This window comes from Erithacus rubecula (genome assembly GCF_903797595.1).
Source record: "Erithacus rubecula genome assembly, chromosome: 5".
NCBI classification, from domain to species: domain Eukaryota; kingdom Metazoa; phylum Chordata; class Aves; order Passeriformes; family Muscicapidae; genus Erithacus; species Erithacus rubecula.
Window position 1 is genome coordinate 54,481,153 of NC_136687.1, and position 26,868 is coordinate 54,508,020.

The window sequence follows — 26,868 nt, forward strand, 5'->3', positions numbered from 1 at the left end:
ATTGCAATACTACAACTCCCAAGAATTTACAGACCATGGAGCAACACCACCATTTGATTCAGACATTTCCAGACTCTGGACAGTGGACTGTTTCCAATCTTTCCTCTTTGTTATCCAAATTTTAATTTCATGCCTTGTAAAGTTGCTGTGAGATGCTAATTATAACCTCATGGTCAGCTTGGCACTAGCTGTGGTCCCAATAGTTTGCAGGAGCATAAAACATACTCTAGTGCTTTTTTCCACCAAACTAAGCTCTTGCAAGGAACACATCTTCATGCTAGTGCTCCCACTGTATTACTGTATTCTAAGCAGAGAATTGCCAAAGGAAAGCCACACTTCAAAGAAGCTGAGCAAGGGGTGATGAAACACAGATGCTAGTGTAGGGCAAGATTCCATTTAAAAAAAAGAACACCACCATCAAGAGAGGTTCAGCAGTATGGATTCAGCCTTTTTCTTACTTTTCCATTCTCCTGATATTCAGATAATTGCAGTAGCTATTTAACTATGTACTATGTCTCTCTATCGTGTCCTGAGGAAATGGGATAAGGCTAAGAAACAGGGATAGTCCAGAGGAAAATGAACAATGGAATAGCACAAAGGGAAGTCCATGTCTACCCTAATTTCACTCTGCTGCAAACTGTTGAGGACTTTATAGTTTGACAACAATGACAGAGCTGTCATCAGTCCCCACTGTCAAACCTTAGACTTGTGCTTTAACTAGTTCACCACTGGCAAAACAGGAGGTTGTAATGAAATGTGTTATGTCTTGTGACAAAGCTGAGATACACAGAACACTCTGCAGTTGTACAAGGTATCATGAAAATATAAAGACAAGGATCCCAGATGAAACTGAGGGCTTGTCTTTTTATTTGCTTAGGAGTTAATTGTAGTTTACTTTTTTTTTTGCCTTGTGTGTGGTTGAATTTAAATGTTTATATGCACCAGCAATTTGCTCAGTTTATGGATCTGAAAAACTTGTGTGGAGCTTGGTGTGGCCTATTTCTAGTGATAAAGGGGGAACTCTAGTGTGAGGTTTTTCAGCACCTCAGGCTGTAATTGTCACCGGTGTGTGCTCTCATTTAATGAGGCATCCAGTAGTTAATCACAGAAATGGGAGACTTGTGCACAGTTTGTACCACTGAGATAATTGTCAAACGTGTTCATGCTTGGCAGCTGAATGTTAACTAGTGGTGACTTGCCCTGATGAAGCAAACAGCTGTCTGTGCTTGACATGCTGGAAAATAATATATTTTATTTTTGTTACAGGTTCAGAAATATCAATTAAGTGTTGGAAAAGGTTTGAGGCTATGAAATGGCCACTTTGATGGAGGATTCCTTGTTGCTAGGACTATTTCAAGTGGTGAAGTTTGGTATGGCTCCTTGTGGGGATAGCCTGAATAGAAATAACTGTTTTGAACAACAATTATTGCTTTCATCAATACACCTGACCATTGAGGCATAGGTTTTCACTTAGGCCCATTTCAGTGTTCTTGTCCTTTTTGCTTGATCACTGGATTTATTTCACAGGGCAGAAATGGTAAAATACTCATGGAAGTGATGTTACACACAGTGTAACATGTAAAAGTGAGTTGTGTGGAAAAAGGCAGGAACCAACTGCCCTGAACATCTCAGATTGGCTTGGGAATCTTGAGTTTGATGAAAGGAGGGTGAGAGAACAGTTGGAAAATTTTGAGTCTTAGAAAAAATGGTGGGTGATTGAGATTTAGAGACCTTAGGTATGTAGGCTTATCAGTGACTGACGTGGTTTCCTGAGATTGCTGCTTTAATGCAGCAAATTTGTAATTTTAGGAAAGAAAAATGGCATCTGCAGGGAAAAGACTGAAGAGAGGTGTGAAGGAAAAAAGCATTGAAAGGGTCCAGGTGACATTGTAAACCACCAGACCGTGTCTAAGTGCTTTATCATGTCACTAAAAACTCCCCCTTTCTACTTTAGTTTATATGCTTCATGGAAATTGAAAATCTGGCCTTGAAATATATTTAGAAATCTCTCAGGATTTATGGTCTGATATTGCAATAATCTTTTTACCCTGGGCTTGACAAACACCTCCCAAAAAATCCAACCCCTCAACTGCCTCAAACCACTGGAGTCTTTCCATCCTATTCTTGTCAGTGAAATAAAAATCTTTTTATTTGATAGGAAAGCTGCTAAGTAAAAGTACCCAAAGCAAATCAATCCTTCCTTAAAAAAAAATCTGGAATTACATATTGTACATGGAATTAGATGGAATTAGATATTGAACTGTGACTATCCTGCCCATATTAGGAAATCAATTGCAGCTTTTTCAGAAGCCAATCTATTTAAAAGTCAATTAAATTGCTTACTTTTCTCTCCATGGCATCTCTTTCCTGCCTATTGCATTCTGTCACAATTATCACTGGCTGCATCTCACCCCATGCTCATAACAAAATGTCATACATTATCTCATACACAAAATGTTTGGATTTTCCATTAAAACTGAACAGCCAATATAAAATAAATGCTTGCTTTCAGCCTGAAAAATAATATAAACAGTTCTTATTTGACAATAATATTCACAAAAGCAACTCACAGAATTAATGATGTCTCGGCCTGTATCATCAAGTATTTTACATTTTGCAAGTATTTATAAAGTACTTGCAAAATGAGACTGCAGACTAAAATTCTGTAACAAGGTGAAGACTTGGAGATTTTGCCTTATGATCTGGTCAAGTTTTCCTCTGGGCTGCTCCTGTAATGTGAATGCTAATGGCTGTCTTTTCAGCTTTGAGTGATGAAGGTTAAGCAAGGACAAAAACCTCTTCATTCTGCTAAAAAGATTTTCATGCTCTGATGTCACTGTAGTTTGGTTTGCTTTTTTTTCCCCAGGAAATGCCCAAATGATTAATGTAATTACATTTTATTAAAATCAACTGTGATTCACTTGTATTAGATTTTTGCTTTGCTACTTCATCTTACGAAGCCAAAGCTTATAATTCACCCTCCTAGTTCTTCTCTTTACCAGTCCTGTATTTCTTATCCTGATGATGACACCTGTTCAGTGTAATTAATAGAAGTGTTTCCTGGTACAGAGAGAGATCTGCAGGTGGTGTGCAAGAGCATTTAACCTCTGAGTTCATCAGAGACAGGGTGATGGATAAAGTGATTCAAAATATCTGTAAAGTAGTATTAAAGCAGCAACAATGCAGTGCATTTTGGCAGGAGGTACCAGGCCTATCTAGCAGCACATATCTGACTGAGCAGACATGATTCTGCTCAGTCCATGATTCAGCTTTCTCTCTAAACCCTCATCTGTGTTGTGGATATCCATTTCCTCTTTGGGAGCCTCTTCCTGTGTCCCTTTTCAAGCCAGTATCATTTCAATAATCAGGGAGTTGCTGCAGGTAGATGCTCACAGATAGGTAAGTGAAGCACTCTGTATTTTAGCAGGGCAATAAAAATTGCCCTCCTGTAGCATAGAGCTGGGTCACAGGCTTTAAAGGAGTTTAGTTACTGAGTCCACTTCTCATTTGCTCTTTTGAGATGTTCACCCCACAAAGTTGGACCAATACTGCATTACTTTTTACTTCCCTTTTCCAGACCATCTGCATATCACCAAATATAGAAAAAAACTGAGTTGTCTCTGATTTTTATGGTCTGGGTAAAAGTTGGCAAGGCATTATTTACTTGTGCTCTGTACAGTTACTTGAAGATGCATTTCCTGATCTGTTCAGATGGGATTCACAGCCCAAATTCCTCTTTACTTTGCTTCCAGTGCAATGAGTGGGTGACTTCATCCTGTTTCCCTGCAGCAAAAAATAGGGAAAATAAAATCTTGTGCCAGAACCTTTGAGAACTAAGCCTGGGTATCCTAGACTCATATAAGGTTTTTGTTGCTTCCTAATGGAAGCACAACATGATGGGCATTGTAGCAACAGAGAGTCATTGTCCTGGAGAGCTTAAGTTGAAACAGATGTGTAAGAAGTGGGGGAGGAAGAAGAAAGACATAGAATAGCAGCATGGGTTTCCCAGATTTGCTTGGCTGGCAGAAACTTGGACTAGAACTCAAATCTCAAGGCCCCTAGCTCATTGCTTTTTTTGGGCTGGATCCTGCTCTCTGTTTATACCACTCATAACATCTGTCTCATTTTTGAGACTTGCCAGGTAGGTTGAAGAAATGAAATTAACAGGACAATACCACTGCAGTATCCCTAAGTTCCCAAAGCCACAATTATAATATTTTTGAAGGAGGAGAAGTAGCAGTGTTTTTTTTTTTTTTTTTTGATTGGAGTTTTCTTTTAGCATCCAGTTTTGCTGAAATATTCCAGTTACAGCATTGACTATGCATGACTTGTAGGCAAGCATCAGGTAGGAGTGGTTTTACAGTCTGGGATGTATTTTCCTACTCTGAATTTTTCAGCTCTGTTATCATGTTAGCAGGGTAGCAACTTGCTGGGAGTGGCAGGGAAGCCAGTCAGAAGAGCATTGCACTTTCTGTTGCTTCTGGTCCCCAAGGTCTGTCAAGCAGGAAGACTCTGGTTGCTACAAAGCCCTGGTCTGTGTTTGACAGCTTGGTTCTGGCTGAGAGCTGGCAAGGGTTTTGGCAGCCTCTTTGAAAGGGATTTGAATCCCACTGCAGGCTTAATGGTAGATGCAGTATGATCCAGTTCCACAGAAAGTTTCTTTAGTAACCAATTACATTTTCTTCCTGCTCCTCAGTCTGTATTGTTTGATCATAATTAGGTGGGTGATGGGGGCTTGAGTGGGCAAGGGGAGCTTGGGTGAAACAGGGCTCAGTAAGTATCATGGTCACACAGCTCTTCTGTTGCTTACAGATACTAGTCTGCTGTTTATTTTTGGCTGATGGCAAAAGTTTTACCTCAGAGCCAGAGATTCACAAAATACAACCTCATGGGCATTTCCTGTAATATCCTAGCCTGGGGCAGGGGGAAAGTGCCTTAGCAGGAAAAAAGGTTAAAAAGAGGAGAAGTTTTTAACTTTTAAGTGCTTGGAATTTCCTGTGAAAGGCTTGGTGTAGATGATGCTGTTCCTCTATCAGCCATTGTTTGTGTGGAAAATGCTCCTTGCAGATTTCCTTGTAAGTGGGCAATTTCTGTTTGTTTGCTGCTGCCTAAAAGTCTTTGAGAACTGCTTCTCCCTAAATGGAGGTAAACAGATCTCCAGTAGCAAAGATAAAGGGTCAGTAGGGACACATCAGGTTGCAGAGGTGGTCAGACACATAAGGAAAGGGAACCTGAAGGTACTTTCTGCAGTGTAATTTCTGCTTAGTATTATTTATCTGGTTGTTTAGTCTCATCTGCTGGCTGTTGGGATTTAGCATGCTTCTTATCCCTTGGTTTCTGTTCCCCCATAAGTAATGCAGACAATGATGCACAGTTCAAGGCAGGTGTGAATCACTGGGAGCCTCTGCCAGACCACTCCCTTGTTTTTCAGCACTTCCTGTAGAATCTAAATACTGGAATTGTGTATTGGCTTAGAAATGCTCCTGTCTTCAAGGAGTGAAAGGTGGCAGCTCCCCTTATGGCCTTGGTTGTGTAGTTTTTCTCATCTGGGGGCAGCTGTGAGTTTCTTAATTTTAGAGATACCAGGTGTGATCTCAGTTTTGCCATTTTTGGATCTGGATATTTGCCACAGGAGCCTTCTTCCACAGCACTGAGGAAGCTGGTGAGCAGCAAGGGTTTGACTGTTGTAGCTTGCTTGTGAGGGGCAAGCAATAAACTCAGTGCTTACAGTATGTACTGCAAAAATGAGATTAAATTAAAAAAACCCAAAAAACAACAACCCAACATAACCTGTGTGTCAGGTCCTTTGTATATGTATTTAATACGAAATTCACTAGCACTGGTTAAATTGCACTATGAAATTGTGGGGCCAAAAACACAGGGGGTCGGTTTGTCATCTGTCCTGGATTACACTGCATTAAAGTAGTAATCCCCACTGTTTTTGTGACTCTAAAGTATTATTCTGAGTACTTAAGGAAGGGAAGTTATTTTTTCTTCTAGAAGAAATAGCCTTAATTACCTCATTGTTACAAGAAGTGACCCGTTTCGTTCCTGTGGCTGCTTGCCTAGAGGAGGAGGTCGCTTGCCATGACACTTTGATAAAATCTCTGGAATTAAAAACTTGGAGTACACAGGTCATCAGGCATACATTAGGTGCTGGAAAATACTCATAAAACTAAATGAGGCATGTGGAGATGAGTGCAGCAGCCTTTATTGCCATGATTAGGTATCCAGTTATGTTGCTTCATTTGTCTCTCTGGTTTCACGTAGCCTCTGCTCACAGCATCACCTCCACTCTCACTGCATCTATTTTGTGTCATGTTGGGGAAATTGCAACAGGAGCTTAAGACAGACCTTTGTGGCAAGCAGAACATTAAACTTTAAAACATTCAAATGTAAAAATTCTGTTCTTGTTGGCAGGGTTGTTCTTAGGTAAAAGGTCTTGATGAAAAGGGGAGTATCCATAGGGAGCTCGAAAAGAAAAAAGAACAGATGACAAGGGTGTATTGCAAGAGAAACCCAAGAGCTAGTTGAGAGGTTTTTTTTTTTCTGCTGAAAGGTTTTTATTAAGCACCTGGAAGGCATAAAATACATCTCAAGTACCTGGAGTCAATTGACTGGCCTTGAAAACAGCTTGTATGTGGGAGAAGAATGGCCAGTTACTAGAATGGCTTTTATGCATAGGATAGCTGAAAGAGGTTCCTATTTATGCTTGATCCAAAGGGAGTGTGCTGAGTGGCAAATGGGGCTTTTTGACTCTAAAGGTAAAAGCCTTACTTTTGCTATTAAAATCAAATGGCTCAAGAACTCTCCCTAGTATTTGGAAGTAAATGCCTCTGAGATGGGAGTCTCTATCAGTCATGCCTCAGGATGCATCCAAAAGAAAGGGGGAGAAATTACTTGGGACTGCTGTGTTTTCTGTTAATGCTTAATCTGTTGCTAGAACTATCTGTTGCTTGACTCACCTGTTGTAATTGGAAGGTTTTAATTGGAAGATCCTCAAGCTTTTCTTACCTGTTACTCCTGTGAAATGCATGATGAGGATTGGCAAACACTGCTGCAGCTTTGAGTGCTCAGCTTCCCAGTACTCTAGGGGTAACAAAGTTTATAATGAAAATGTGATGAAACTAATTAGGATCAGCAATCCACAAATATGAATGAGATTGCATCCTATCTTTTCCAATGAGGTAAATCTCATCTTTTGTCTTTACTCTGTAAGTCTCTGGTCTTAGACCAGATTTACTGTACTGTAAATAATGCATCATGCATTAAAGATCAAGTGCAGCAAGAACTGCTAGTGAAACTTGGAAAGCAAACAGCCCACTAGCCAAACCATCTGAGCTGTAACCATTGGAACTTCTATTCCAGTTTCTTCTAGTCAGGACCACAGTGGAACAGAAGCAGTCATTCACTAAGGCCAAGTGATTCATATTTTGGTGAGACACTGAACAATTCTTAACCATTTTTCCCCCTGGATGCCTAACTAGACTAACTGCAGAGATATGCCTTAATACATGGTTGAAAGAAGTCCAGACATGTACTGATCATCACTTATCACCAGTAAAGTAAAACTTTTAAAAGTAAAATGAAAGAAAGCAACAGCAGCCTTAATAAAAGCATTTTCAGTGGTAGGGTAATAAGAATGCATCATAACACTAACAGGAAGATGATGAGTCTCCTGGAAGGACTTAGATGAAGTAAATATTGTGCACTGTAGATGCCAATCAGTGATGTTAATACATCATGATATATTAGTCAATGGCACACTGATGGGTAAGCTATTCAGAGGGGTAGGATGTGACCACTTATCTGGAAACATTTGTTGCAGTAGTAAGATGCTGGATGCTATTCTGCCACTGACACAGCCTAATTGCATCTGTCCTGGAAGGAAGTGCTGATGGATATTCAAGGATCCTACATAAATTATTGCAGAACATAGATATTGCAGGCAATGTCCTGCAAGAAAATAATCTGTGGATTTACCAAAGGACTGAGGTTCCTCTAATGTACAATATCTTGGTGATAGAAGGTCTGGATTTTGTACAAGTACTATAAATTCAAGACACCCAGCCTGTGACAACTAGTATCATGATGATGCAGTCATGCTAGAAAGGATACTTACACTTGGAAAAATGTCTGAGAAAAGGTGAGATTTCCACAATCTGGGAAATGCTATGCTCCATTTCTAAGGCATTGTGCAAGTCCTGATAGTAGTAATCTTGACACAGTAACTTTATTGGATGAATTCAATATTTTTTAGCGATCCTTTTTGACTCACTCTTCAAAAGAATCCTTTGGTAATACAGAACAGATAATTTGTTTCCATCACTCTTGATTTTGATCACTAATGAAAGTTGAATTGAAAAAGCTATTGGTGACTTTTTTTAAAAAACTGCCTTATCCAAGTCTTCAAGAGCAAAATTTCTAATTTCTCCCTGGTGGCTAAGCATGTTGTCTTGTGCAGGAGAGTGTTTCATGGGTGAATTGGGTAATTATTTTTTGCTTTTTTTTTTTTTTTTTTTCTGGTCATGTTAATCTTACCTTTGTTCCTCTTTGCACCTTAAATGATGTAGTTCATGCAGTGGAGCTTGTCACTTCAGAGCTTAAGTCCAAGAGGTTGGGACTGATGTCTGGGAATCTCTGTTGCAGTTAAACATGGGTTTTGTTAGAGCTCTCCTCCTCACATGCCACCAGGGTAAAATATAATGCAATAGTTGTATTGGTTTTCTTAACTATAGCAATACAGATATTTCCTAGTGCAAATTGTTTGAGACACTGACTTCCTACCCCTCTCTGCTTGTTCTTAACTGATCTAATGTAGCAGTGACTGACTCAGAGGGTGATGTCTGGCTGCAGATGTCACCAGAAGTGATTGCTGTGATAGATATGGACTTGAGTGTTTTTAAACAGACAAAAATTGTGCCTCGTGCAATAACTGGACCTGTACATTTTATAAAGCTTTTTGTTGTAAGAAAGCATAGGAAGGAGAACACAGTCACCTGAGGAGGATGTGCTCTGTGGTGTTTTCATGTTTCTCCTTGAAATGTGACTGAGTGTCCTGTCAGACTGTGCAGACATCTTGTTAGAAATCATTGAATTGCAAAGCACAGAGACAGTAGCACATAAATTCATTGTTTAGGATTTTCTGAATTCTTTATCTGCTGCCTTAACTGTTAAATTTATCACATTTGATACAGTTATCCCTGTGTATTATTCCAGGTTCTCTGTGGGCTGCTGTTTTCCCTTGTAAATTTACTGCTGCTTTACAGAGTGGCTGTTTCTGGTTTTCCATGTAAACAGGAGCTCCTGTTTACTCCTGATGAGAAACATCCACTTCTTAGTGACTTGAGAAGATTGCTTGGCCAATGGTGAACTCCTCTGAGTTCTTAGGGCTTGGGGTTTTTTTCCTACTGCTTTTTTTTCTACCAGCTTTCTACTTCAGCTGCTGCTATGCTGCTTATGAAAGTGAAGTTGCTCAGAGTCTGCATCTGCTTGCATTCTTGTGCATATGCATTTTAAGTGTATCACCAGAAATTAACCCTGACACCCAGTATTTTTGGGCTTGCTAATTTCATCTTGGCTGCTCCAGCTGCTAAATAGACAAGGATTTTTTTTGTAGTGTATTGCAGAATATAAGTGTAAATGTTAATTTTTAAGGAGGAGAAATCTTATTCTGCAATGTCAGTGTTCCCAAGAGGTACAGGGAAAAATCCCTTTAATTCCATGTGAATTTCAGCTTTGAGGAAGATCCCATTATTTGGGTTTTTAAAACTTATTTTAAAAATACCCAACGTTATTTTTGCATGGCAGCAAGTACTCTGCAAAATGTCCTTTGTCAAATTTGGAAGCAAACACATTGTATTTGTATATTTGAGGGTTCTACTCTCCATATAGAAAGGAATAGAAGTAAAACTTTCCATTCTAAACTGTCCTGTGCAAATAGGATTCAGAATTTGCTGTGCCCTATAATAGTAAGTCAAGATTCAGTGATGGAATGACTACACTAGGAAGGGTTTTTATTTTTTCCTACAAGGAATGGCAGCAGGTAAGGATACATTTGCTTGTGTTTTGTGCTTGTGACCAAAGACATGAGGTCAGTTACCTTCTGCCTGTCCTGTGAGTCTAAATGAAATTTGTTTTATAGCTGAGAAAGAATAGTATGTTTATACTAGTAAGAGCTAATTCCAAAGTAATCTTGGAGAAAAACTGGAAGATGTTTAGGAAGTCAAAGCCAAGTGGTGTAATCTAATCTGAGATCCTGGCAACAGCCTTGTGAAAGAGTCAAGTCTTGTAGTGACTGAGTGCTTTAACAAAAACATTAGTTTTAAAGCCTTGTGTTGATGGTCCTGATCTTGGTTGTCTTGTTCCTACATTTCTGCCTCCCTTTGCCACACTTTATCATCATTTTATCTGCTGAAGCTCTATTCTGTGCCTTCTAATGCTTTCTCAGTTCTAAGGAATTTGTATAATTTGAAGGACATATTACATGGGTGACTCTTTTCCTCAATCAGGACACAGTGGAATCAGCTTCCTTCTGTGTGTCCAGAATAACCTTGTTTTGTTTTTCATAATAATTTTAGTACAACTCTAGACTCAACAATCTGAACTTGAAGGAAGTAGACCAGATAAAATTATTTGGACTCTTATAAGAGGAGGAGAAATTCTCTGCTGAATACTGACATCCAACCTAAATACAATGTTACTCTGAGCACTTGTACAGAAAGAAAAAGTGATGAAAAGCCTTTAAAAAAAAAAAATCAGTGTTATCATAGTTTCTTGGGATTTGATGTATGACACACACATCTTAAGAGTCCTACATTAGTCCCAGTTACCCAAACTGGAAAACAGAACATGTAGCTAGAAATTGTTACTGAGTGCAGCTATCATATGTGAGGTTCAGATGCCAAGCACAGAGATGGAGTTACAAGACAGGTAAAGCAGAAAAATCTACAAACTGGTAAGGAACAGTTTGCTGCATTTGGGGGAAGTGGATATGTAAGTGGCAGGATGCCCATGGGTTATTTGAGATAAAATGATTCCTAGTCAGACAGTTTGATAGATTTGAAGACCCAGAAATTATTCAAACATTCTTGATAACTTTGAGTAGAAGTTTCCTGTATGTGGAAGGAAGAATTTAACACTTTTCAAACCATTTTCAACATTTCAGGTTTTGGCCCTGTCTCTGAGCACTTGCATGTCTGTACTTTATGGCTGTTAGTGTCAGCAGCTTTACTCATTTCTGAAACATCTTGCAGAATCTGTCCCTAGGGAAACAGTACAGATTTAAGCCACTCTTCTGGGTGCTGTCCCTTAATTCTGAGTGTGGCTTGTGTTTTTCCTGCTGAAGACTAAAGATAGAGAAGTATATTTATTCAATGAGCTGTAGTTGTGTTTTCTACCTTGTGGCCTTAAATTTTGATGACACTTGCTATTTGAAATTCCAGTTCTTTCCTTATTGTCAGCTGTACTACTGTATAAAGGAAATAGTGGTGAACCAGTACTCAAAAATATCCAACAAAAGTTAAAACACTAGCATAAAACATAGAAAAAATACTGCCTCTTCCAAAATAATTCAGGCACTGGGGGAATAAGACAGAGTTTGTCTGTGAGTTAATGATAAGATGAATTGATTTCATGAAAATGAGAATAGGAAGTGACTGTCTAGCTTCTTCTATTGAAGAACATAACCAGTGAGAATAGGATGAGAAGAACAATGTAAAGTGAATTTAGTAGAGTCTTCTCTCTTGGTACTATACAACAATCTGAAGGGGCAGCAGATGCCTTCTGAGTTTAGTTACATGGAAAAAAAAAGTGTTTTTTTTCCTGCTTGCTTAGACTTTTGCCCACTTTGCTCACCAGACTGCATAGATGTCTGCAGAGAAGTTGTGTTAGAAAGACTGTGTATATTGATGTTTATATGGATACTTGCCTTAGGAACATGTTTGCCCAGAGCAGGGGGATTACCTTTGGAAATGCTTGTCAAGAATGTTCCATGCCTGAGCAGGGCCAAACTGTCTGTGGCAAATGCAGATTTTTTCCTTCCTGTTTGATTGTTTGGTAAAGTGTTTCTAGTTTTTGTCATTAAATATTCTGGCAAAAACCACGTGTTGTTCTTCCAGAGGCAAAGATTGAAAATCTTAGTTCCCTGTCATGCAAAGGTCAAGTCTTCAAAGTGTCTCAGTCTTAGGTTTGGTATCTAAGAAATTAGATAGAAGTTCTGACATGAGCTGGTAGCTGCTGGCAACAAAACAGGCTTTTCTTTGCCTTAATTGTGTATTGCCTGTTGGATAAGCTGTTTCCAGTTACAGGCCTGTTACTACTGCTTTTTTCCCCTGACATAGCTAATGAATGACTGTGTATTGATGATGCACATGTAAAAAAGACAGCTCAGGCTGAAGGATTTTAATGCTCATAAAACTGCAGATATGAACTGGTTTATGCTCTAAACCTCAACTTTAGAATCAGCTAGCAAACCACAAACAGAACAGGAGCCAGTCATCACCCATAAGCCAAGTAAGAAAGGAAAGCTGATTACAAAGGGTCTCCTCATTGTTATAGTTTGTAATTTTGTATTGATAGCCAGATTTCACATGTGCAGTTGCTCAAGGACTTGAAAGCACCTGTGTTGTGGGCACAAGGCTGTGAGCTGCCTGTTGTGCATGAGCAGGTCTGGCACAGCACCAAGGGGTCTGTGTTTACCCAGTGCTGCAGCCAGCAGTTCCAGTTTGCCCTCCAGCTTGCTTCCTGTGTGTCCCTGTGCTTAGGAAGTGCATTGTACCACTCTCCTGCGGTAGCTGGAAATTTCCCTGGGGTTACTCCTTTCTTAGGAGAACAGCACAGTAACAGAATAGTAATTTCCTATAATTTAAACAAGAGGTCTTGTGTCTTAATATGGCTGTTGTTCAGATAAAGGCACAGAACTACAGAGAGAAAAGTTACAGAAGTGCCTGGGTTAAATTTTTAATAGTGTTGATAACTGTGATGCATAAAGTGAGGCTGCCATACATACAAGCACCTAAACAGAGCAGGCATGGTCCTTGCTGGTGGAAGGCTTTCCAGCCCACTAAAAAAATGTTTCCTCTAGTGTGTCATTCTGGCTGTTCTCCCTCTGAGCCTGAATTTGGCAACCAAGCAAACTGAAGGCCAGCATAGGTATCCTGCTGTGCATGTGTTTCATTCTGTGCTCCTCACCATCTAAAGTCTGTGCACATTTATTTTCTCTTCCTGAGCAGCCATGTATGATATACCCTGTTTATTCTTTAAAAATTACATTGGCAGAGAGTCAGCAAGACTCAGGGGTTTCTTCAAATTGGTATGGCTCCTGGGAGAAGCTGAATTTTGGTGGGGTGCAGCATGCAGTTCCAGATGCAGCATGCTGTTCCACATCCAGAGGATCCAGAGGACCTCTGTTGGTCAAATCTCTCCATTTGGCAGGGAGATCACAGCAATGAGTTTGCTCTGCCTCCTCCTTGCTTTATCTCTGTGGATTTCTCTTCCAGAGGCAGAAGCAGGGACCAGCCCTCATACTTAATGGCTTGTTTAGTTCACTTTTCTGGCTGGCTACCTCATGAAATGCTGGGAAGCTGAGGAAAGTGCCTTGGGTATTCTCCTTTATAAATGTATGGATATCTGGGCTGACTGCTGCAGGCCACAACCCTTCCTGCATCATTAGTGAGAGACAGAGCTCTGAGGTTTGATTCAGCATGGATAACTAGGTACATTATTATTTTACTGTTAAAAGTAGAAGCTTCTACAGGGCAGTGGTATCCCATTTATCACTTCTGCAAGCTATGACATGTTTGTCTTCTGCTACTAATATAAGTAAATATTCTTCAGACCTCATGTATTGAGAAACCTCATAAATCTGAGGAATAAACCAGAAAACTGATTGCTTTTGAAAGGTTGTACCCTATTCTTGTGGTACTGGGGATTTTTTAGTGCTTTCACATTGGGTGGAGCTGGAACCAGCAAACACAGAATTGTGAGAAATGAGTATGGGAGGGAAGTCAATGGGAGTGTGGCTATATCTGTCCAAGCTGCACTCATCAGATGCTGAGATTCTCATGCAAAATCTTCTTCTAGCTTCTACAGACCTTTCAGCTCCAGTCATTAGAGAACACCACGTGCCTGGTATGTACAGCTGAAAAAGTGAATGATCTTATTAGTGTGCACAGTAGGCTGAACCCTCCTTGGGCTTCAAAATGTGATGTTGTACCATCTTCAAATATCATTATTAGTAATTTCTTTTCTTATGAACTCATTGTGGTATCGAGTTAGAAACTTCTTTTTTTGTCTCATGACGAGGATCTGAAAGAAGAAACGGGGAAATGCAGCATCTAGGATTTTCCGAGAGAGGTTCTTTCCCCCAAAAACCAATACTGCGGTGGGGTGGGAGGGAGGACAGAGGTTACATGTCATTCTCTGAGTATGGAGAAAAGCAGAGTGCAGCCTGATGATTCCTGAGTCACCCGGGAGCAGGCATCACTCCTGCCAATCCGGGAGGGGACAGCAGCTCCCAAAACCCTGACACAGCTTCCATCCTAATTCCCTGATTTCTGCTGGGCACTCGAGCCAGAGCTCGGCCTTTGGACCCTCGTTGTGCGGGTCTACGGATGGGTAAAACCCCAAGGACGGATGAGCTGTGCTGGTTTACAGAGGCGATGGGTAAAACCCCGAGTCTTTCTTAGGGTGAGTTAAGCCAGGCTGAGCTGCAGAGTGCGGCTGGAGGTGGATGGGTCGGGCCGCTCGCAGTGCGTTCAGCCGACTCAAGCCGCATCCCAGGCACAAAGGCGAAGGCAGAGGGGGCGGCAGAACTCTGCGCAGGATCTGGCTGTCCTGTGTCGCCTGGGAGCGTGGCGGGCTTAGGGACAGCGGGGAGCCCGGCACGGCTCCCGGCGGTGTCCCGGCGCTGCCATTCCCAGGGGATGCGGCAAGGCAGGCGCGTTCCTCCGGCTGCCGGCTGCCCGTGAAACCCGAAACCCGGGGGCTGGCCCGGCGAGGCCGCCCCGGCCCCTCGGCCGGCGAGCGCCCAGCACATCGCACATTATCCATCACCCTCGCACGCCGCCGCGGCCCCCGGGGCATGGTGGCGGCCCCGCCCGCGCACAGGTCGCCGGAGCGGCGGAGGGAGGGGGCAGGAGGAGAAACTTGCGAGGTTTATTTCAGCGAGCGCAGCCGGGCTGCCGTCAGCTGGCGGAGTGTGCATGGGGGAGCGGGGCGGCCCTGCGTGAGGGCGGGCAGCGCCGGGTGAGTACCGCGGCTGCGGGCCCGGCTGGGCTCCGGCTGTGTGTCTGTCTGTCTGTCGGTGTGTCTGTGCAGGCAGCTCCGCTCCTTCTGTGCCAGTGCTTCCCAGCGGGGTCCGCGTTCTCCTGCCGGGGGTCCGGGCTGAGCCTGCGTCATCGGGCACTTGTTGACTGCACGGGAGTCAAAGCGCTTTGTGCGCTCTGCGGGCTGGCATGATCGTCCTAAAATCTTCCTCTTTCCGCATAAGTGACCGTAGCAGGATTTGTCCCTCCTTGGGACACATTTTGAAATGAGGACTTTCCCTAACTCCTTTGTGATTAGTCTTCCGTGGATTTTTAGAGCCACTGGATGGATTTCATTTTAACGTAAAGGAGTAGTTGTCTTTTTCCTTCACTGGGAAGGAAATTGAAGGTAATACTTGTCTCTATCTTCCTTTGCAGTACTATGCATGTGTGTTGTCAGTTTGGGAGTTTTCTTTCAGCAGGGTGGAGAGTACTAAATAATTAATGTTTGGTGATGTTAAAGAAATTTTTGCAACAGATGACTGGAAGCAAACAGCAGGGTTGTTGTTGGGTTTTTTGGTTTTTTTTTTAAGATGGGTACCTTTGTCCTGAATAGGCAGAAATAAGAAAACAAATTTCCTGTGTAGCACAGTGACTTCACAACACAGAATTTATCTAATATCAATCTGAATTGTCTGTGGAGTGGTATGATTGCTGGGAGAGGATGATGGTAACTCTGAGATCAGCAGGTATTAAGATGTTTCAAGTTCCTCTCTTGCACAGTAGTTCTGTACCTAGGAGGTGACAGTAACTCCTGTACATTCAGGATTCCTCCCGAGGTAAGTAAGAATTAAGGGAGTGGGCAGTACAAAGAGCCAAGTATCTTGTCCTAGCTAAAAATCATTTAAGTGGAATCTCATGGTAACAAAAGATGTGCGGAGTTACAGGCAGAGGTAGAGAGAAGGAAGGATTGGAAGTCAAGTGCTTGCTTCCAATTCCATGAAATTTTCATGTTGTGGCAGGTTTAGCTACTGCAAAAAGCATCTTCTAGTACGTGATAGAGTGACTTAAAGTTAAAAATAAATGTGCTTAGAGCTTGTTCCTTTGTGCATGGTATCTAAAGTTATTAGACTGCCTCTTCTTTGATTGTTGTCCTGTCTCTCAGCTGCATTTTTTTTTCTCCTGCTCTTCACTTGGCTTTCATTAATGAAACTAACTAGGTGTAGTTTGGGATAAATGGGGTACCCATCCCAAAAATACCAAATCAAACAAAACAAACAACAACAAAAAACCACCACCCTGGAAAACAAGATGGTAATTAAGTAAAAAATCAACTGAAAACATCATTCTGTGTGGAAGGCATGACTTCTTGGTGCTGAAAGGTGATGTGCTGCTGGGGCCAGGTGAGAGGAGGCTGAGAATTGTTCCTTTGACATGTGCCTCTCTGTGTTTGCAGACTGGTTCATGAAGATCACTTCTACTAGTGGCTCTATAACTAGGTTAATTTTTCTGAAGATGGAGTTTATAAAGAGATTAAGATGCCTTTAAGAAATGGACTAGGTAATAGTTTGAAGTTCTGATAAGGGCGTATCTTCAGAAGCAGCCTGAATTAAAACCCCTGTGACCTCCATGTGCAGCTGTAGCACACAAGCCTGTCTTGCTGCTTGATTCAAAATCTTGGTGGTTGTTTTTTTTTTTTTTTTTTTTTTTTTAAATACACCAGGTGGAAGAAAGAGTTGAAATTCATGGTGGGTAGTTTGAAGTGATTTGCATCTGCTAACTTTAAATGTCTTCTGTGTAGACTTTTTTGTGTTTATTGTGATCTGATGGCCTTTGGAAGTATGTTTCATTCCTGGAGCTATTAACTGTTTTTCTCTGTTGGACAGAGGGAATGCTTGATACAGTTTTTATTTTAGAATCTGCTGGAACTGAGTGTGTTATTTCATCATATTGGAGTGGCATTTGTGTTTTACACAGTTTTGAGAGTGAATGTTTGTTAGCTTTCAGCCAGGCAGAAAAACAAAAGCTTGTCTTCTCTTGGTGTTGTTAATCAAGAAAAACATGGCAGGAGTATATCTGGAACAGTTCCAAGTCTGGAACTTGGTATTCTGTTATGTTGGACACTTAAGGTGAGTGGCTGATAGTGTTGGATGATAAGGAAACACACAGCTTTTAATGACATTTGCTGCTCTGCTGCCAGTCTTGGGAGAGATAGAAACTTAAAAAGGCAATAGAGGCCAGATTTCCAGTTTAGGTTCTCTTCCTTCATGTAAGGCTTTAAGAGGTAGGATTTAGTGTGTTGGTTGCTGTTATTATGCTGAAGCGAGAATTTTAAGTTAGAATTGTTTTTTATAGTTGCTGCCTGACTTTATTTAGAAAAATCTTGATTAAGTTTCATTTTTTTAATTGAAAGCACTGAAAAATACATAAAACTATCAAGCATCTCAAAGATGGATATACTTCAGCTTTAGTAGCATAGCAGCTTCTTGTACATTTCCTGACTTTTCTTCTGCTTCACCTTTTTGCCAGTTACATTTGGGTGATCCAAGTGGGTATGGCAAGGACAGGAGTGAAGCTGTAAATTGATCTTGTATTTAATTGAATATGGATCCAGAATAAACCATAATGGTCCTTGATTAGCTTCCATTATAAGCTAGATCATTTAGTTGTGAAGAATACCCTGTTTTGCCAGCAAAGTAATTTGATAGACTCTCCAGTATATTCATTTGGTGTAATTATTATCAGTCAGCTTTATTGCATGTTTTTGACTGCCAACTTTGTTAGCTCTGATTCTTATTAGCTCTTTGTGTTTAGCAGCCTTCTCTAGAGAAAGATTTGGATAGAGTTACTATTTTATTCTTCATCTTCTCTTTTAAAAAAAGTGAAAAATACAGTTTCTCTATTTTCTTTTCTCTTTCTCCATTCCAACATTTTAAAGATGGTTTCCAGAGAAGATGCTCTCAGGTACCATCAGTTCTTCCCAGTTTGAGCACCTGCTGAGCAAGGAGACACAGACTGGTGCACAGGCAGACAGACAGGCTGTCGGTGGCCTTTCCTCTTTGTAATTAACAGCTTCTTTGGTATTTGTCACCTGCGTAACTTTGCAGTCATGGTCTTTTTTTTCATCATTTTTCCAAGTCAGTGGTTACACTGCAAAATAAGGTAGTTGCTTGGAGACTGGAAGCCACCTGCAGTGTGGTGTTTTCTTCTGTTTACGGTCATGGTCTTTGATTTATCTGTTAAATGAATTAATCTGTTAATCTGAATTAATTTTGTCTGCTTGGCTCAGCTCTAGTTTCATTGGGCTTTTCTAATGAAAATGTCATGCACCATCAAGCCAGAGGTCTTGCAGGAACACAAGAGCCCAGTGCTTTTAACTTGAGCAAACTTCTGTTGTTCACTGTTGTACTTGTTAGTTTGGAGGGGCTTTTGTGTCTCTCTCAATGAGACAAACCTCAGCACGTGTTGAATTCCTTGGTAATGTGTATAGTTGGTCATGGACTACCTTTCATTTTCCAAATTGAGTTTTGTGTTATTTTCTGTAATGGCAATTATGATTAGTAGCTTTTTAACAAAGACATTTTTCATGTGTGTTACTTCCAAGAAGTAGTCATGCATTCCCATGGTTCTTTCCCCACATTTACCTTTGCTTTTAGAGTAGCAATTTGTTAGAAAAGAAAACAGAACTTAAAATTTAAGTGGACTGATACTCTTGGCTATCAAATTGAACAATCATGAAGTGTTAGTAAAACCCAGCAATTTGCCTCCTTTCAAAACAGGGAAATAGCCAACACATTTTGGCCCAGACCACACCAATCAGAGAAAAAGCATGTTTGGTTCTCCCACTTAGTGCTGTCTAGAGGGATCTTTCTGCCTCCCAGGTCCAGGCAGAGTGCTCCTGCAGCAGACAGAAAAAGTAGCCTTCCAGTTAATCCTTGCTTGGTTGACTCGACCTCAGCTCTGGCAACAGCATCCTGGATTTTCCATCAGCTGCTTTTCCAGCTGTATCTTTGACTTCCCCCAGCTGCCACATGCTGTGCTGTGAGAAGAAAATCATGGAGGAGGATAGAGGTGACATCAGGGGAGGTGGGTTCTAGTAATTGGCAGCTGAAGCTGGAAAAGGTCTTAAAAAGGATGAAAAGAATGGTCAAGGACGGCACAGCTTCTGTGCAGAAACAGTGCTGCAGGAGGGAACTTTTCAGCCTGGAGATGAGATGGCTGAGAAAAATTCACTGACAAGTGGCAGGAAAAGGGTGAACAGAGACTACTTCTTCCTCCCTTATTTTTCAGAAGTCCCAGAGTGCGTGCAGGAGTGATGGTGGCAGGTTCCAAAAAAATGAAAGGAGGTAATATTGTGCACAAGATCTAAGGTGTAATTAATAAGTACTTGCAGTGTAGGGGTTAGTGAAAGGAAAACCCAGTGTTAATGGATAGCTAGCCCAAAGTATTGCTGCTTGCTTTTTGTAGCTATCCTGTTTCCCTGAGATTCTACTTCAGTCAGAGTTGGATATGGGATGCTGGGCTGGATGGGCTTTTTCTCGTCCCACTGTAGCCTTCCATTTGTTCAGTTCTGACCCTCTGTCCTTTTAGTGTTACTTACATGGAGGGGAAAAAAGATCTGATATTCTGTCTGTGGCTTGTTGAAAAGGAGCTGAATAACCACAGCAGATTATGCAGGGCTGCCTTCTTCAGCTAGGAGTGTGTGGATACAAGGAAGAATAAGAGCTGCTGGTGCCAAGCAAATTGTGATCTTTAAAAATCAAGATTCATCACTGTTTTGTTTCCAGGCAGTACTGCAGGAGTGTAAGCATGGTCTTACAGGATGAGTCTTTAGAGAATGAGTAACAGTAGTCACATCAATTGAAGTGGAGCAGAGACCCCCTGAAGCCTGCTGGAGCTTGGTCAAGTAAGGCTTCATCTCTGTACCCAGCCTGACAGCTGACTCTAGAGGTGAAGATGAAGAAGTTCAAGTGCTGCTGTGCTGCAGCAATCCCAGTGTGCTAAATGATTGTTGAGTAAATGGGAGAGTGCTACAGTCAAGGGTGACTTAAAGTATGCTTAAGGCCCTCTTGACTTTCTTGAGAAAGAAAAATGATGCAGAGGCTACAGGCAATTAACTTGGCTTCTCATTCTTCAAATCCTGCTGTGTGGATCAGCTGGATGATGTGACTTCCCTCCATGGCTGTATTGGTTGACAATTCTTTCAGTATTTTGGAGGGGAAAAACATATCAGTAATTCACAAACAAAACTGTGCATTGTACAGTAGCTTCACGATCTTGTTGCTGTGTGTATTTAGAAATAGTGACTTTAATTTAGTTGATTATTAGTGTAATGGAGTTTTAATCATATTCATCTTACCTACTTGAGCATGGACTGAGAAGTAAGAATTGTGCAATTATCAGTATACAGCACATAACATGAAAAAACTAATTTTTTAATCTGTCCTGTTGGAGCATAACAGATTGCTGCTGTTCAAAGAAAAGTATGTGGACACAGACATGTATCTAGGAGATGAAGACAGACTTCTGGAAATCTTATTTATTTAATGACATCATTGCCGTATTTCAGAGTGTTGTCTTGGAAAGAGTTCTGAGTAATTTGGGGTCTTAGTGTTGTTAAAGGTGAGATAACGATAAAGGGAAAAGCTGTGCTGTACATTTGCTAGTAATTATAAACTAGCTACCATGGAATTTTGTCCAGAAGTTGGAGCAAGCAGCCTGCTTGCTGTACAAGCTTTTTTGTTTAGCCTCTAGACAGTTCCTTTGTTTTGGGTTTCTGGTTGTTTTCCCTGTGTGTTTGTATGTCTGTGGTGGGCTGGTGTTGAGCTCTTGCCTGTTATCCGTGATGGAGATCAGAATTGTGTGTCAGATGTGTGGATAGTCACTGTGGTTATCCACTACTAAGTGTTCTTGCAACACACAAACCCAGAAATCCTGGACGCTAGAAAGAAATAATTCCTCTGGCAGTTGCAGTATTTGTGCAGCTGTTCCCACAGATGTTTCTTCTTTCTCGGATTTTTTTTTTTTTTTTTTTTTTTTTAATTTCTCCTAAGAAGTAAGCAAACTGAGGCAGAAATGTTAAAAAGCCTGCCTGGAGAAAGAGAGAAAATGCAATACCTTTTAGTTTGGACATAGTAATTTATGTTCTTTCAAAATCATTGTGAATTCTTACTTTGTTTGCCAAGTCCAAAGCCTGCTTAGGCTCTGCAGAGCTGAATGGAAGTGTCCTAAAATGAAAGCTTTGCAAATAGACTTTGAGAGTAAGAATCTGCTTGAGGTAATTTGGGATCTTAATAGCATTGCTGGAACCCAAATGGACCCAACTTCAATGTCTAATTTGCTTATTTTAGAAGTGAATAGGAAACATACTGGTCAGAAAACTTGTGACAGGGTTCTGCCCTGTTGCTAAAAATGCAGTTTTGGAATGAAAACAAGGTAACAAACATCCCCCCCTCCCCGCTAGTCAATAACTGATTACAAGATTGAGGACTAACTCTCTGCATATGTAAGATGCATTTGTTCATTGCTTTAAAAAAGCAAATTTAATTCTGTTATATTGACAGTGGAAAGTTTTGAAGGTGCTATTTTAAATACAGCCTAAGTAAAAATTCTTTAAAAGTCAATGAATTAATTGAAATGTAAAACATTATGAACACTTGATGTATGATGGTGAAACCCCTTCTCCTCCTAGGAGAGTTCAGGGCTCAAACTGGAATCAGTTAACCTCATCCCCCAGAAATCTTTAATAAATGATACTTGGGCAAATATACATTTGTATAAATAGAAATCTATGTGTCTTGATGCCAGCAGCTTTGTTACATTGGGTTTTTCTCTTGAGGGTCACAACTGAATAAGCAGGAAGAAGCTCGAAGAAGGCACAGGTTGTAAGTAGTGTTTTTGAGTAATGAAAAGCTAAGAAAAATAATAAATAACTGTGAGTGTAGAAGACATGGTGCTTTTGAGTTGTTTAGCTTTCCATGTAGCATGCTAGGTGTGTGATGTCTGCTGCCTAAACTTAACCAGCCATGCTCAGGTCCTTGTTCTTCAGAGAAATTCGGACCTGGCTTTGTGCATTCTGTGTAAATGAGAAAGCAGCCTTAGACTCTACACATAAGTATGTCAGGTGTGTAAACATCAGGGAGAGAGCAGAACTGTTTTGGGGTGATAAGGAGTAAATTGGTGTAGCCTGTCTATGAGTGTGCTGTGATGAAAGAAAAAAATTCTAACAGAGTAAGGAGTTCCTGGGAAGCCTTGGGGCTGCTGGGGTGGGGGAGAGGGGAACTATTAAAATAACTGTTTTGATGGTGTTTTTTCTGTCAGAAAGTAACTATGTTGCTGGCTTGCACTGGGTTTTAGGTATTGGACTTAATGAGTAGGGATATCCTTTGCTGTCCTGCTTGTTTGTCATATGTGGACAGCTGGGAAAAATAAGTCTAGTTTTGAACTGGGAATATTTTACAAGTATTCTATGATGTGCCAGAACAAAAATATAATTGACATCAACATCAATAGTAGGACCCTTATTATTTTCACTGTGATGATTCTGTCCTGCAATGAGTCAACAGTTAATTAATTTAAAAGAATCGTGGAGCTGTTTGGTTTGGAACAGACCTCCAGGATAATTTTGAACACCAACCACTGTGCTGACTAAACCACAGCACTAAGTGCCACATCTAAGTGTCACTACTTGAACACTTCCAGGGGTAGTGACATCACTTCTTTCTTTCTTAAGAGCTTCACTGCTTTTGAAGAATTTCCTGGTTTTTAGCACTGGTGTTACAAGTATGGCCATTTGCCATGGTGATTCAGCTCTGAATTGGTCAGCTGGTATTGCTGGTAGGATTTACCACACTGGCAAAGGGTTGTTGGCTCTGTCCCTTGCAGTGGTCAATGGCTCTTTGTATGGGAGTAGTTGGTTCCTTCAAATGCTGTCTTCTGCCAGGCAGGAGGGGAGAGAGGCTCTTCTGGGAAGGAGCAGGGATGATGCTGTTAGCTGGGGAGCTTGGTGGTTTCTCATGCACACTCTTGCATTTGGCTGTTCTCCTGTTTAGTATGTGCTGAATTCCTGCCTCTTGCTGTCAGCTGGGCTCAAAGCTCCTGGTGCACTCAGCTGACACCAGGAAAGGACTAAAGCAGCCTGTTGGGCGTGCAGCACGTGGCACGTTTGGTGACAAGACTGTTTATCACCTAACAAGATTAAGCCTCTCTGCAGCACTGCTGTACAGTGCACTTCATGCAGCCCTGACACCTTGCTTGGCAACTGGGAAAGTGCAAAAGGCGAGTTGGGCATAGGTGTGATCCTCTGCCAGCACTGGAAATAAAATCCTAAATTCTCTCTGACTCACTTCAGACATTTGTGTCATGTTTGATGGTGTCACTCCTGGGACACTGCTTTGGAGATGTTCGTCTCCCAGCACCCACAGGAAGGCTCTGAAACGTGAGTTTTACCATTTTTTACGTTCATGGGGACTGCTAGAATAAAATGGTCGATTATCCAAAACAACATAATAGGTATTGGTAGTCCACATATAGCTATGCAGTATTTTGTGCATTATTTAAGTCCAGTAATGAGTGAAAAAATACTGTACAATACCTGGTGGAAATATCCAGGAAAGAAGATAATTTCTAGTCTGGCAAGGGCTGTGCACCAAGCCTACAGCCTTTTTGGAGGGGGAAGGAAGGGTTCATAGTTGAAGAGATTTTGTAGGAGGTTATCCTGCTCAAAATGCGCACCTGGGTCAAGCCTCTGTCCCATAAGCTTAGACTTCTGAGGAAAAGTTAGTTCTGGTAACTGAGCTCACTTTGTGGCACTATGATGTGCCTTTTTAAGGATCTGAGTACCTTCCTATGCCTTGAAGCTCAGTGTCTAGGCTGGAGGAATTGTATAGAAATAAGCCAAAAGCCAGTGTCTGAGACCTGTGATACCACTCAGTTGTGAACCTAAGTTAATTCATATTTATTTTCCAATACCACAAAATATCCAACACCTTTCTATACCAGTGTGGCTCTTGGGGACAAAATATGGTAACTGTGATAACAGTGTGTTCAATGAGTGGTTTGGTTCTGAGCTGCAAGAACATTGCTATTCTTTTTGTACTTTCTCCTTGGAGAAAAAGTTTTTAATTTTTCTTCTGAGTTGTGGAGGTGCCACATTCTGGACCATAGTGTGTGTGACAAGTTTCCTGTCATGTACCTAAAAGAGAATAATCTGTGTACAGTGTCATGTTCTGTGCTGACTCATATGGCTCATTCTCTAGCTGAGGAGCAGAGGTGCATGGTGAGAGATGGTTTGTATGCATCTTATGAAAAGCAGTCTTGTACTCAGAAAATTCACGTGATGCTTCTTGTTAAATCTACATCTGTCATGGAACACTTTTTACTGTGTTACTGAGCTTCCTTAGGTACTGGGGAGTTTCCTAGAAACATGAAAATTAAACAGCAGATTTGCATGGGGAGATTGCTGTACTGTCATGCCATGGACAATATTCAACATATACTGTCTGAAACTGTCAGCAGTCTTGGATGCTAGCTTGGAACATATTTAGTATGGAGCTGGTGGTAGGAAGATCCTCTGTAGATGAATGTGAAGTTAGTATCTGTGCTTAAAAAATAGGATGAGACCTTGAGCTGGGAAACAAGCTCTGTGTGCTGTTGAAGGTGTAGAAAAAGCAGTTTTTTGTGTGTTTTCAGATGTACTAAAAACACAGCTTTTTTGGCATCTGCTGTATAGATTGCAAGCAATGAAGGGTTGAAGTCTTACCACAGAACCAGAAAGATGATTTATTAGAAATGTCAAGAAATCAATCACGGAGCCTAATAAGCCAGTTAAACAAGCTTTTCAGTTTGGGTATGTTTAAAAGCAAGGAGACTTGAATGGTTCTTGTTGATAAACTTGGATGCCTAGACAGATTGCTTGGAAACTGATAGGAGCAAATAGTTTGTTCTGAGACTCATTGAAAGTAGAACAAAAAGAAATTTTTTTTGGCTAGTCTGTTATTTGCATTTTTTTTCTTTTTTGAGGCTAATAAAGTAGGAAAAAGTAAAGTGTTGTGGAAGTTGGGACACAATCCTGTAATTTTCCCCCTTTAACGAGCCATCAAAATTCAACACAGCTCTTTGGAAAATGTTTTTAAGCTCTAAATTGTCATATTTTTGGTGGTGGTAGTGCTGGAACACCTCTACAAAACAAATGAGTGTTTAGCTGAAAGCTTGTGTGAAAATGTTGGTATTGATCAAGCTGTCATGAAAAGATTACAGAATTCTAAGATAGAAGATACTCATTTGCCATCCTGGGACAAAGGAGCACAAGTAAAATTGCTGGTGGCTTGGAGTGGTCCAAGTATTATTTTATGCTGGCTCTGTTTAATATACTGTATGACAGCATATGAATGTTAATGAAATTTTCAGTTTAATTTTAATTACCTTTGGAATAATAATAAAAAAGCTTTTCTATTAAGTAGCCTCTCTTATTAAGTCCTTTGGGCTCCTTTGTAACACTAGAATGTTTATTTTACATTGTAAACATGAATTTTGTGAATAAGTAAATAAGGTATGGAAAAATTTCTCATAGTAGGTGTTCTAGAGATGGGGGAATAATACCAAAGTACTTTCATCTGAAATGGGGAGAAGGGAAGAAGACCTTGGTTTTAGACATTTGCACAGGGCAGCATTGAATAACCTTGATAGTATTCTTCAGATAATAAATTAATGGACAAGGTGACAGGGATTTTTGTTGCATGTGTTGTGTGTTTGTAGATGCATCAGAGCTGCTTTGACTTAGAGATCCTCAAAACAGTCCCACATCTGTTGTTGCCAGTTCCTGCTAGTTGCATCTAGGCTTAAATTTGGCTTTTTGAGTAAGTTGTAACTTCTTTGTTTGACTTGGCACCATTTCATCAGCTAACAAATTACTTTCAGGTGTTTGTGATTGATTCTTGTTGCCATATCATTATATATTTTAGCATTATGTATATTCTTATGCACAGTCTAAAAGTGCTTCATTTTCTAGTTGTAATGTTTTTCTACCAATTTATCTTTTGTCCCCCCCTTGGTCTGCCACAGGCAATGCTAGTTTAGTCTGGGAAAATCTTGTAAAATTAGCTTGATTTGCAGAGAGATAAATGAATGTGGCTGTTTGCAAAATGTGTAAGAATAGGGTTCTACAAAACTCTGTTGAAAATGTATTGTGGAGTCTTGAAAACATTACAGGAAAAATAAGGTACTTTGAGTTGCCTCCTCAAAAAGTATCACTGTTGAACTGTTTTAAAAATTGTTATTCTGGTTGTCTATACACATGAAAATTTAGAACTATAAATCATGTCATTTGCAGAGCTGAAGGTGGGCAGGACTCTCCTTGGCAGTAGAAATTCATTAATTCCTGTCTTTCCCCTTCACCTTAGCCAAGCTGGCACTTCCTGCATTTGCTGCTTGTTAATTGTCATGCTCAATGTCATTTAGTGGAATGAATGTGTGACTCCACACTGCTTTTCAAATTTTTAAGGCCTTTATGGAAAGGAAATATTAAATGTGGGCAGTTTGTAAGTGTTCCCTTGAAAGAAAATAAATTTTCTGCAGTCAGCAGACACTATAGTGCAGTGTTATTGATCACAAACACCAAGCACAA

The 26,868-nt window shown here is 40.7% G+C and overlaps 1 protein-coding gene across 7 annotated transcripts in view; it reads left to right on the forward strand.

Moving 5' to 3' along the window:
• The window catches only part of ARHGAP24 (Rho GTPase activating protein 24), a 234,974-nt gene that overhangs the window by 42,288 nt on the left and 165,818 nt on the right, over window positions 1-26,868 (forward strand). Inside the window, exon 1 of one of the 7 annotated variants that reach the window (XM_079306513.1) lies at window positions 14,826-15,246. The exons of 3 other annotated variants lie outside the window; for them this stretch is intronic. The gene's annotated coding sequence lies outside the window, so the exon portion shown is untranslated. Of the gene's footprint in view, window positions 1-14,825; window positions 15,251-15,422; window positions 15,655-26,868 lie in introns of those variants that run through there. 3 more of the 7 variants (XM_079306516.1, XM_079306518.1, XM_079306514.1) reach the window with 3 other exon arrangements.